The 8,046-nt window shown below is 37.5% G+C and overlaps 1 pseudogene; it reads left to right on the top strand.

The window, feature by feature from the left end:
* The first annotated feature begins 6,807 nt into the window (after positions 1-6,807).
* On the top strand, positions 6,808-7,767 carry LOC114272471 (uncharacterized; annotated as a pseudogene).
* Positions 7,768-8,046: the final 279 nt, after the last annotated feature.

The following is an 8,046-nucleotide window of genomic DNA, read 5'->3' as shown; positions in this document are numbered from 1 at the left end:
GTTGCTAGTTTTGTTTCAAGGACTAACATGGTTGCCAATGGGCTTAATGATTAGCCTTAGAGGAAAACATTTCCCAAAAGCATCATTGTGGGTTTTGACAATTCTTGCCTTCTTGTTTACTGCAATTGCTTCTTGTTTATCCCTTGTCACCGCCATTTTTATCAAAGAAGTGTCAATTAAGGTAGCTTTGAATGTACTGTCCCCTTTTTAGGGCAAGTTTATTGTTGCTACGCACTTACAAGGGTTACAAATATGAAGAAATTGATGAAAATCTATGTACCTCCTTGAATAGTGAGGTCAATGGAAGTAGTAAAACCGAGTCTGTTGTCACCATTACTTCATTTGTGAAAGCTAGGTTTTTCAATAAAATGGCCCACTGATGAAAATGGGGAGGGAGAAAACACTTGAGGATGAAGATATACCCAAATTGCGCGAGGAAGATCAAGCACAAGCTTGCTACTCACTATTCACAGAGAATTTCAATGTGAAAAAATAACTCGACCCATCATCCCAACCATCGGTTTTGTGGACAATAGTTTCATGCAATTGGAAGGAGATTTTGATGTCGGGATTGTTCACACTGTTAGCAGTCGTTACTCTATCTACTGGTCCATTTATTCTCAACACCTTCATTGAGGTTGCTGAGGGCAAAGAAAGTTTTAAAAATGAGGGATATGTGTTGGCCATCTTACTTTCCTTTTCAAAGAGCGTTGAGTCCTTAGCACAAAGGCAATGGTATTTCCGAAGCAGACTTGTCGATCTAAAGTGAGGTCATTGCTAACAACAGCCATTTATAAGAAGCAATTAAGACTATCCAATGCTGCCAAAATGATGCACTCGGCCGGTGAGATAATGAACTCTATTTCCACTTATGCTTATCGGATTGGAGAGTTTCCTTTTTGGTTTCATCAAACTTGGACAATGAGCCTCTAGCTATGTCTAGCCGTAATAATCCTATTCCGTGCAGTGGGCTCGCAACAATCGCATCCTTGGTGGTGATAATTCTTACTGTGCTTTCATCTCACCTCAGCTTATTAACCAATTTCTTACTAATTTTTCATTTTAATTATACCTTGCAGACCCTGTCTCTCTCTCACTCACCTCTCTATTGCACTTCTATTATTTTTCACTTGCATGCTCTTTCTCACTACTCAACCGCAGATCTCGTTGCAGCTCTTCGTTGTTGATAGATTCACCAAGGATTTGCCAAATCTCATTACAGGTAGTTTGTTTATGTGTGCGACTTGAGCTAATCAGAGTGTTAATCATGCTGTAGAAATCGTTTATTGAAATAATATTAATTGAAGACTTCCTTGTTTGGCATTGTTGGTTTAAGTTTCAAGTTGGTTTATAGTATTAATCCAAGACTTTTATACATGTATTTTGTGAATTATGTAGTTTATATTCTTCATTAAGGATAGTATAGTCCCTTAGGTTGTTAGGGTTTGATTATGGTTTAACTCTATTAGATTATATATTTGTACTTGTTTTTCTGATTAGCACAGCGAATAGACATCTCAAGTTCATACTGTTTTGCAAAGTTAGACTCAAGGTACATACTTTTCAAATAGTCCCAAACTTGTTTAGAAGTAGAATGCTTTGAAAAATTCATACCAATGGTAGTTTGAATTGAATTATAAAACCAAGTAAGAATTTGTGCATTTTCCTTATCCCATTTAGCAACATCAGCCTCAATTTCTTGAGGTTTTGTAGGTCTAATAGTCACACCAATCACGTAGTTCCACATGCATTTACCCATTATAAAATTTTTCATTACATGAGACCAATAAGAGTAATTGGTACCATCTAACTTAGTGGTGATAGCTTGTAATTTATCATCATCCATAATACTATAATTAAGCAACACAGTAAAACCGAAGCACAGTGACTAATCAAAGCTGCTACTGCTATAATTACCCAACCAATTGGGTCAAACTTATAATAACCTTTATCACCACAAATATCAATCAAGAGAACCAAGGCAGAGTAGAGAGAGTGAGACCGATCCTAAAATCAGAAGTCAATTTCAGAGACAGACAGAAAGGCTAATTTCAGACCTTAATTTGATCGTGTGAACTAGAGGAAGAGAGAGAGAGAGAAAGGTCACCAATCCAAGCCACACAGAGGAATTACAGAGGGCTGCGATGAGGGGCTTCGATCGAACCAAATGAGGGGCTGCGATGGTCGATGATGACCTAGGGCTCCGACACAATCGGATGAATACGTAACCTAGGGCTCAAAACCAGTAACCAACAAAAGCCAAGTGCAACGAAGAGAATAGAGACCACAGAGAACTTCAGCGAAGGCCTTGCAAAGAGAAAGAAAGGGGCTGCGATGGTCGATGATGACTTGCGAAGGTATGCTAACATCTGAGTCGTGGCTCTGATACCATGATAACAAACTTGTCTATATTATTGTTGAATGATCAATCAAAACAAGTACAAATATACAATCTAATAGAGTTAAACCCTAATCAAACCCTAACAACCTAAAGGACTATACTATCCTCAATGAAGAATATAAACAACATAATTCAATCTTGTTGAAGAAGTGTATATGCGCCCTCCACCGGGTCTCTCTCACCCTCCTAATGTTGTTTGTCGTCTTTGTCGTGCTCTATATGGTCTCAAGCAGTCTCCTGATGCTTGGTATGCACGATTTCACTCTATTGCACTTCAGCTTGGTTTTCACCCTAGTCATCATGATTGTGCTCTCTTTGTTCGGCACACTTCTGTTGGCCTTGTTCTTCTTCTCTTATATGTGGATAATATGATCATCACTGGCTCTGATTATAGTACTATTGAGGAGGTTAAGCATCAGTTGTTTCAGGAGTTCGAGATGAAGGATTTAGGATCTTTTCGATATTTTCTTGGCATTGAGGTTGCTACTTCTCTTACTGGGTATCTTCTCTCTCAGACTAAGTATGCCCATGATATTCTTTCTCGTGCCAATCTCGCTGATGAAAAAATTGTCGACACTCCTCTTGAGTTGCATGCTAAGTTTTCTGCTTCTGATGGCGTTCCTCTTGAGGATCCCACTTTGTACCGCGAGTTGGTTGGGTGCCTTGTTTATCTCACCGTTACTCGTCTGGATATCTCCTATGATGTGCACATTCTCAGTCAGTTTGTTTCTACTCCTCGTTCCACACACTGGGTTGCCTTACTCCGTACTCTGCGCTACCTTCGTGGCACTTTGCTACAATGTTTTCTTTTATTTGCCTCTTCGGACTTGACTCTTCATGCCTATGCTGATGCTGATTGGGCAGGTGACATCTCTAATCGCAAATCTACTTCTAGTCTTTGTGTTTTCCTTGGCGATTCTCTCATATCTTGGAAGAGTAAGAAACAGGCTGTTGTTACTCGTTCCACAGCTGAGGCTGAGTATCATGCCATGACTCATGCTACTTCCGAGATCGTTTGGCTTTGGTGGCTTCTTTCTGATATGGGTGTCTTTCTTTCTGATCCGACTCTGTTGTATTGTGATAATCAGAGTGCTGTCCAAATTGCCCATAATTTAGTCTTCCATGAGCGAACCAAGCATGTTGAAATAGATTGTCACTTTGTCAGACAGTATCTTCAGGCTGGCACTATTACTCTCCCTTTTCTTCCCTCATCTCTTCAGTTGGCCGAATTTTTTATGAAGACTCATACTGTTGCTCGTTTTCGTTTTCTTCTTGGCAAACTTTCGATGCTTTTTGCGCTCGCATCCTCAGTTTGAGAGGGGGTGTGAATTATGTAGTTTATATTCTTCATTAAGCATAGTATAGTCCTTTAGGTTGTTAGGGTTTGATTAGGGTTTAACTCTATTAGATTATATATTTGTACTTGTTTTGATTGATCATTCAACAATAATATGGACAAGTTTGTTATCATATTTAAGCTTGTGAGTTTGGGAATAATTAAAAACTTATAGCCTGTGTAGCTATAGATTTTAGCTTAAACTGCTTAGTATTTGTATATCCTAAAATAACTGTTTCACTGGAATAGCCCTGAGATTTGTTTGAAATAAGAATTGCCCCTTATAGTTTTGGAAATTATATCCCGCCCTGTGAAGTTTATAATTTCATAACAAACGGCCTCTTTTATCAATAAATCAACAAGTCAATTAACAGTTTTTAATGATATCAGAAATATATTTCAATTTTATAATTCAGCTAATTTTATTATTGTATATGAGAACAATTAAAATTTTCATTTTGTCAATTAATTCTGCTAAATAAAAAATTCTTACAACGGGGTATCTGTAATTTTCCAATTACAAATTATAAGGGGCAATCTGTATTTTAAGTAAGCCTGGGGGGGTATATTTCTAATTCACCCTATTACTAGGCAATACTGATTGGTTCTTAGTTGGAAGAATATTAGACATGTATATAATGCATAACATATATGACATTTATTTTATTTACTTACTCTTCTAGTCTCTACTGCAAAACTGTCCTAGCATAAATATTGTCAAAACTAAGTTTAGCAACAAAATGGAAGTGGATTTTATTGAAAAATTTAGAATAAGGTAAATCATCAAAGACTGTTGGGATTGGAAGGAACATTGAGTTCCATCATTTTGATTGATGATTAAGTTGAAATTTACAAAGAGCAAATTGTTGTATGATAATTCTTTTATTAATTTGTTGTTAATGTGAATAGATAATGGTTTTATCTTTTATGTAGTAAACTAGCATTAGTTTATTTTCCATTCTTGAATTGGAATCTCATAGCTTATATCAATTGGTAAAAAAAATATTATGCATGTCTTGTTTCGCAGAGATGAAGTGCAAGTTCTGTCCCTGAGTGCACAGTTAGAGGGAAGGGTGAAAATTGATGAGATCAACAAGAAAAATTCTTGCATTTTCAATTCAGGATGTGCTAAATACACCCAAAAAAATTCTCTCCACATCCATCAATTCGGGATGGTTGTCTGGGCTAGTAAGAGTGTCACCGTAAAGGTTGGTGGTAGTGGTGGCTTTCAAGTGGGAAGTGTTGGAACCACTGATAGTTTTGATAATCTTGGGTAGACTGGATATTGTGTGGAACGGTTTATACTTGTTTGATTGAAGCGATTACGTGGCATTAAATTACTAGTTATTGTAAGTCTGGTGTAGTTTATATTCCGACATTCCTGAACATTTCCTTTAATAAAAAGATTAGCATCATCAGCAACGAAAATGTGGGAGAAGAGTGGGCAACATCTCTTAATTTTGAACAAGAAATTGTGTTGTTGAAAACAATTTAGAAGGCACATTGGCAACAAGCAGAAAAAGTATAGGGACAAAGGGTCTCCTTGACGAAGACCTCTGGAGGGAAGTAAAAAGAAGCTTACTTTTCTCAATTAGCAAACACCAAGTAGGAAACTGTTGAGACACTCTACGTAACCCATTGCACCAGAGCTTCTTCTTTATTCCTGGGGCCAGAGCTTTGAAGCAATTGGAAAAGAAACCTGAATTTGCACATTGATGTCTTCATTAAAATTGAACCAAACTCCACTGCTATCATTCACCCTGATTAAATGATTCTGTTGGCATCTCTAGGTCACAACTGCATGAAAGAAAGGTCATACTTGAGCCATCAGAGCCGAGAGCATTGATGAAAAAACATTTCTTGCCTTTTCATAAGAGTCTCCTTTCAAATTTCAGCATCTCTTGGGCTTGAAGGTTAGATTCCATAGGGGGTTAAAGCTGAATATCAACGAACTGAGATTTTATATTAGCAACTTTAATCTTGTTATTTCCAAAAGTCATCTCAACTCCACATTTACGGCTGCTCTGACACCTTTTGAGCTTTTGAGAAAGCTTAAATATAAGGAAACTAGCTTGAATGGCTTGCCACTTGGATTGAACAACATCCCTACATTCAGAATTAGTTGACTAAATACTTTCAAATTTAAATAGTCTAGTCAAGAGACTTTTTTCAGGGGGAATACTTATGTTGAATAGACTTAAGTAGAGGTGTTGGGTATGAGTGTACATATTTAGTGGTCGAATCCATCAAACCTCAAATTTAAAGGTACTTAGACTCTGGAAAAAAAGTTCATATTTTTATATTTTATCTATTATGTAAAATAAAATAGTATTATATGTAATATACATTGACAAAAAGGTATTTTACTCATTTTATAACAATTTTATGACACGCACATATATATATACATATATATAATAGTGTTATCTATAAATATATAAGGAGTGTCCAATGAGAAGTATCATAACCATATCCCACATTTTTATCCAAGTGTCGAGTGTCTGACATGGGTATTTAATTTATTTTGAGGGGTCCATGTAACGTAACATGGGGGTATACTACAGAACAATAGAAGGGGATAGTCATTAGAGCCACGACATACCTCATGATATACCTAGCATATGGGGAAAAAAGTTGTCTCCACCCAACTATAGCAAAAGCACGATCTAGTTATTCCCGAATATTATCCTTCGCATTATTTTATTTTATTTTATTTTATATTTTACCATGTATATGAGGGCCCTTGAACAAGTCCATAAAAGCACAATGCAAGTAAGAGCTTTTGAAAATGTTCAGTCTGTCCTTGCATTTCCTGCACCAAGCCATCTTCATTGAGATCACCCAAACATAGCGAAGGGTGTTGATTCTCAGCCGCAAAACCTCTAAGATAGTCCCAGAACTTCATAGTTTGGTTCAAAGCATATTTTTGTTAGGCAAGGTTCATGATTTCCTTCTTGTGTAACCCTTTGTTTTAAATAGATATTATTTCCTCCTTTATGCCCTTCTAATAAACAGTTTCCTTGCTTTTTAAGTAATACAGTTGCAGGAGGGAAACCGTAGCTAGGATTTAATGAGTGGTGCATCAGTCTCTGGTGGCATACGGACGGCTTTCTCCTACTATGTATAGCAAATACGAAATTATGACTACCATCATTATCTCTGCCTTCTTGAACTTCTCCCAAACATGCAGAAGGCTGCATTTGCTCTCCGTGCTTTCAATGTTGAAACAGCAAGAGCCATGGATATTGCTTCCAATCCCAAAATCGGCCTTATGTGCCTCCTCTGGTGGCAAGAAGCTATAGACAAGATATTTGCCAACAAATTAATTGAGCACCCAACAGCTCAGGCCCTGTCATCAGTAATATATGAGCATAAAATCAACAAGGGCTGGCTGACGTGATCCATTGAAGCTCGAATGAATGATGCAAAAAGAGAGGTTATTGAAATCCCAGAAACTATTAAAGAGTTGGAGCAGTACGCTGAGGACATTGTTTCAACTATCTTGTACATGATTCTTCAAGCAGGTGGTATCAAGTCTACTGCTGCAGATCATGCAGCTTCACATATTGGCAAGGCTAGTGGCCTTCTTTTGCTGCTTAATTCGTTGTCGTACCATGCCAGCCACAACCGTCAGTTTTCTTACATACTTGCTAAAGTGGCAGCCAAACACGGGTTGTTGGTTAACCAGGGAGACCAAATGGAGATTTGCGTGGACTCTCGCGACCGTTTGTGTGATGCTATTTTTGAGATGGCATCTGTAGCTAATTCGCATCTCCAGAAAGCTCGTGAATTAGCTGGAACAGTGCCTGAGGAAGCTCGTCCAGTACTTTTGCCGGCTGTGCGTGCCTAGGTTCTTTTGGATTCTTTGAGACGTGCACATTTTGATGTGTTCGATTGAAGATTGGCGCGAGGGATTCTGGGTATTCCTCCTTTGTGGTACCAGTTGAAACTAAAGTGGAAAGTACTGCAAGTTTGTTCTATTTTTTTTCCAATTGGTTGGCAGAGTTCAATAGAAATTTTAAATTGTTAAAAATGTTATGAAAAGTAGAGAGACTGTATATTGGATTGAATGAATAATACAATAGGAGAAGTCTATATATATAAGCAGAAAGGAAACCTAGATAGGTACAGAAAAGGATAGAGATAAGACTAGAAGGAGATAGAGATAGAGAGAGATACAATACAAATAGATAAGATTCATCTATAATAATATACAGCTAACACCCCCCCTCAAGTTCAAGGTGGTAAGTCAGATATCAACTTGAGCTTGGAGAGGAGATTAGAGAAGTGGCCTGGAAGATGAACTTTG

This window comes from Camellia sinensis, chromosome 8, assembly GCF_055761805.1.
Source record: "Camellia sinensis isolate YWXY chromosome 8, ASM5576180v1, whole genome shotgun sequence".
In the NCBI taxonomy this organism is placed as follows: domain Eukaryota; kingdom Viridiplantae; phylum Streptophyta; class Magnoliopsida; order Ericales; family Theaceae; genus Camellia; species Camellia sinensis.
The sequence above is the reverse complement of the archived record's forward strand: the minus strand, read 5'-3'. Positions and strand labels throughout refer to the sequence as shown.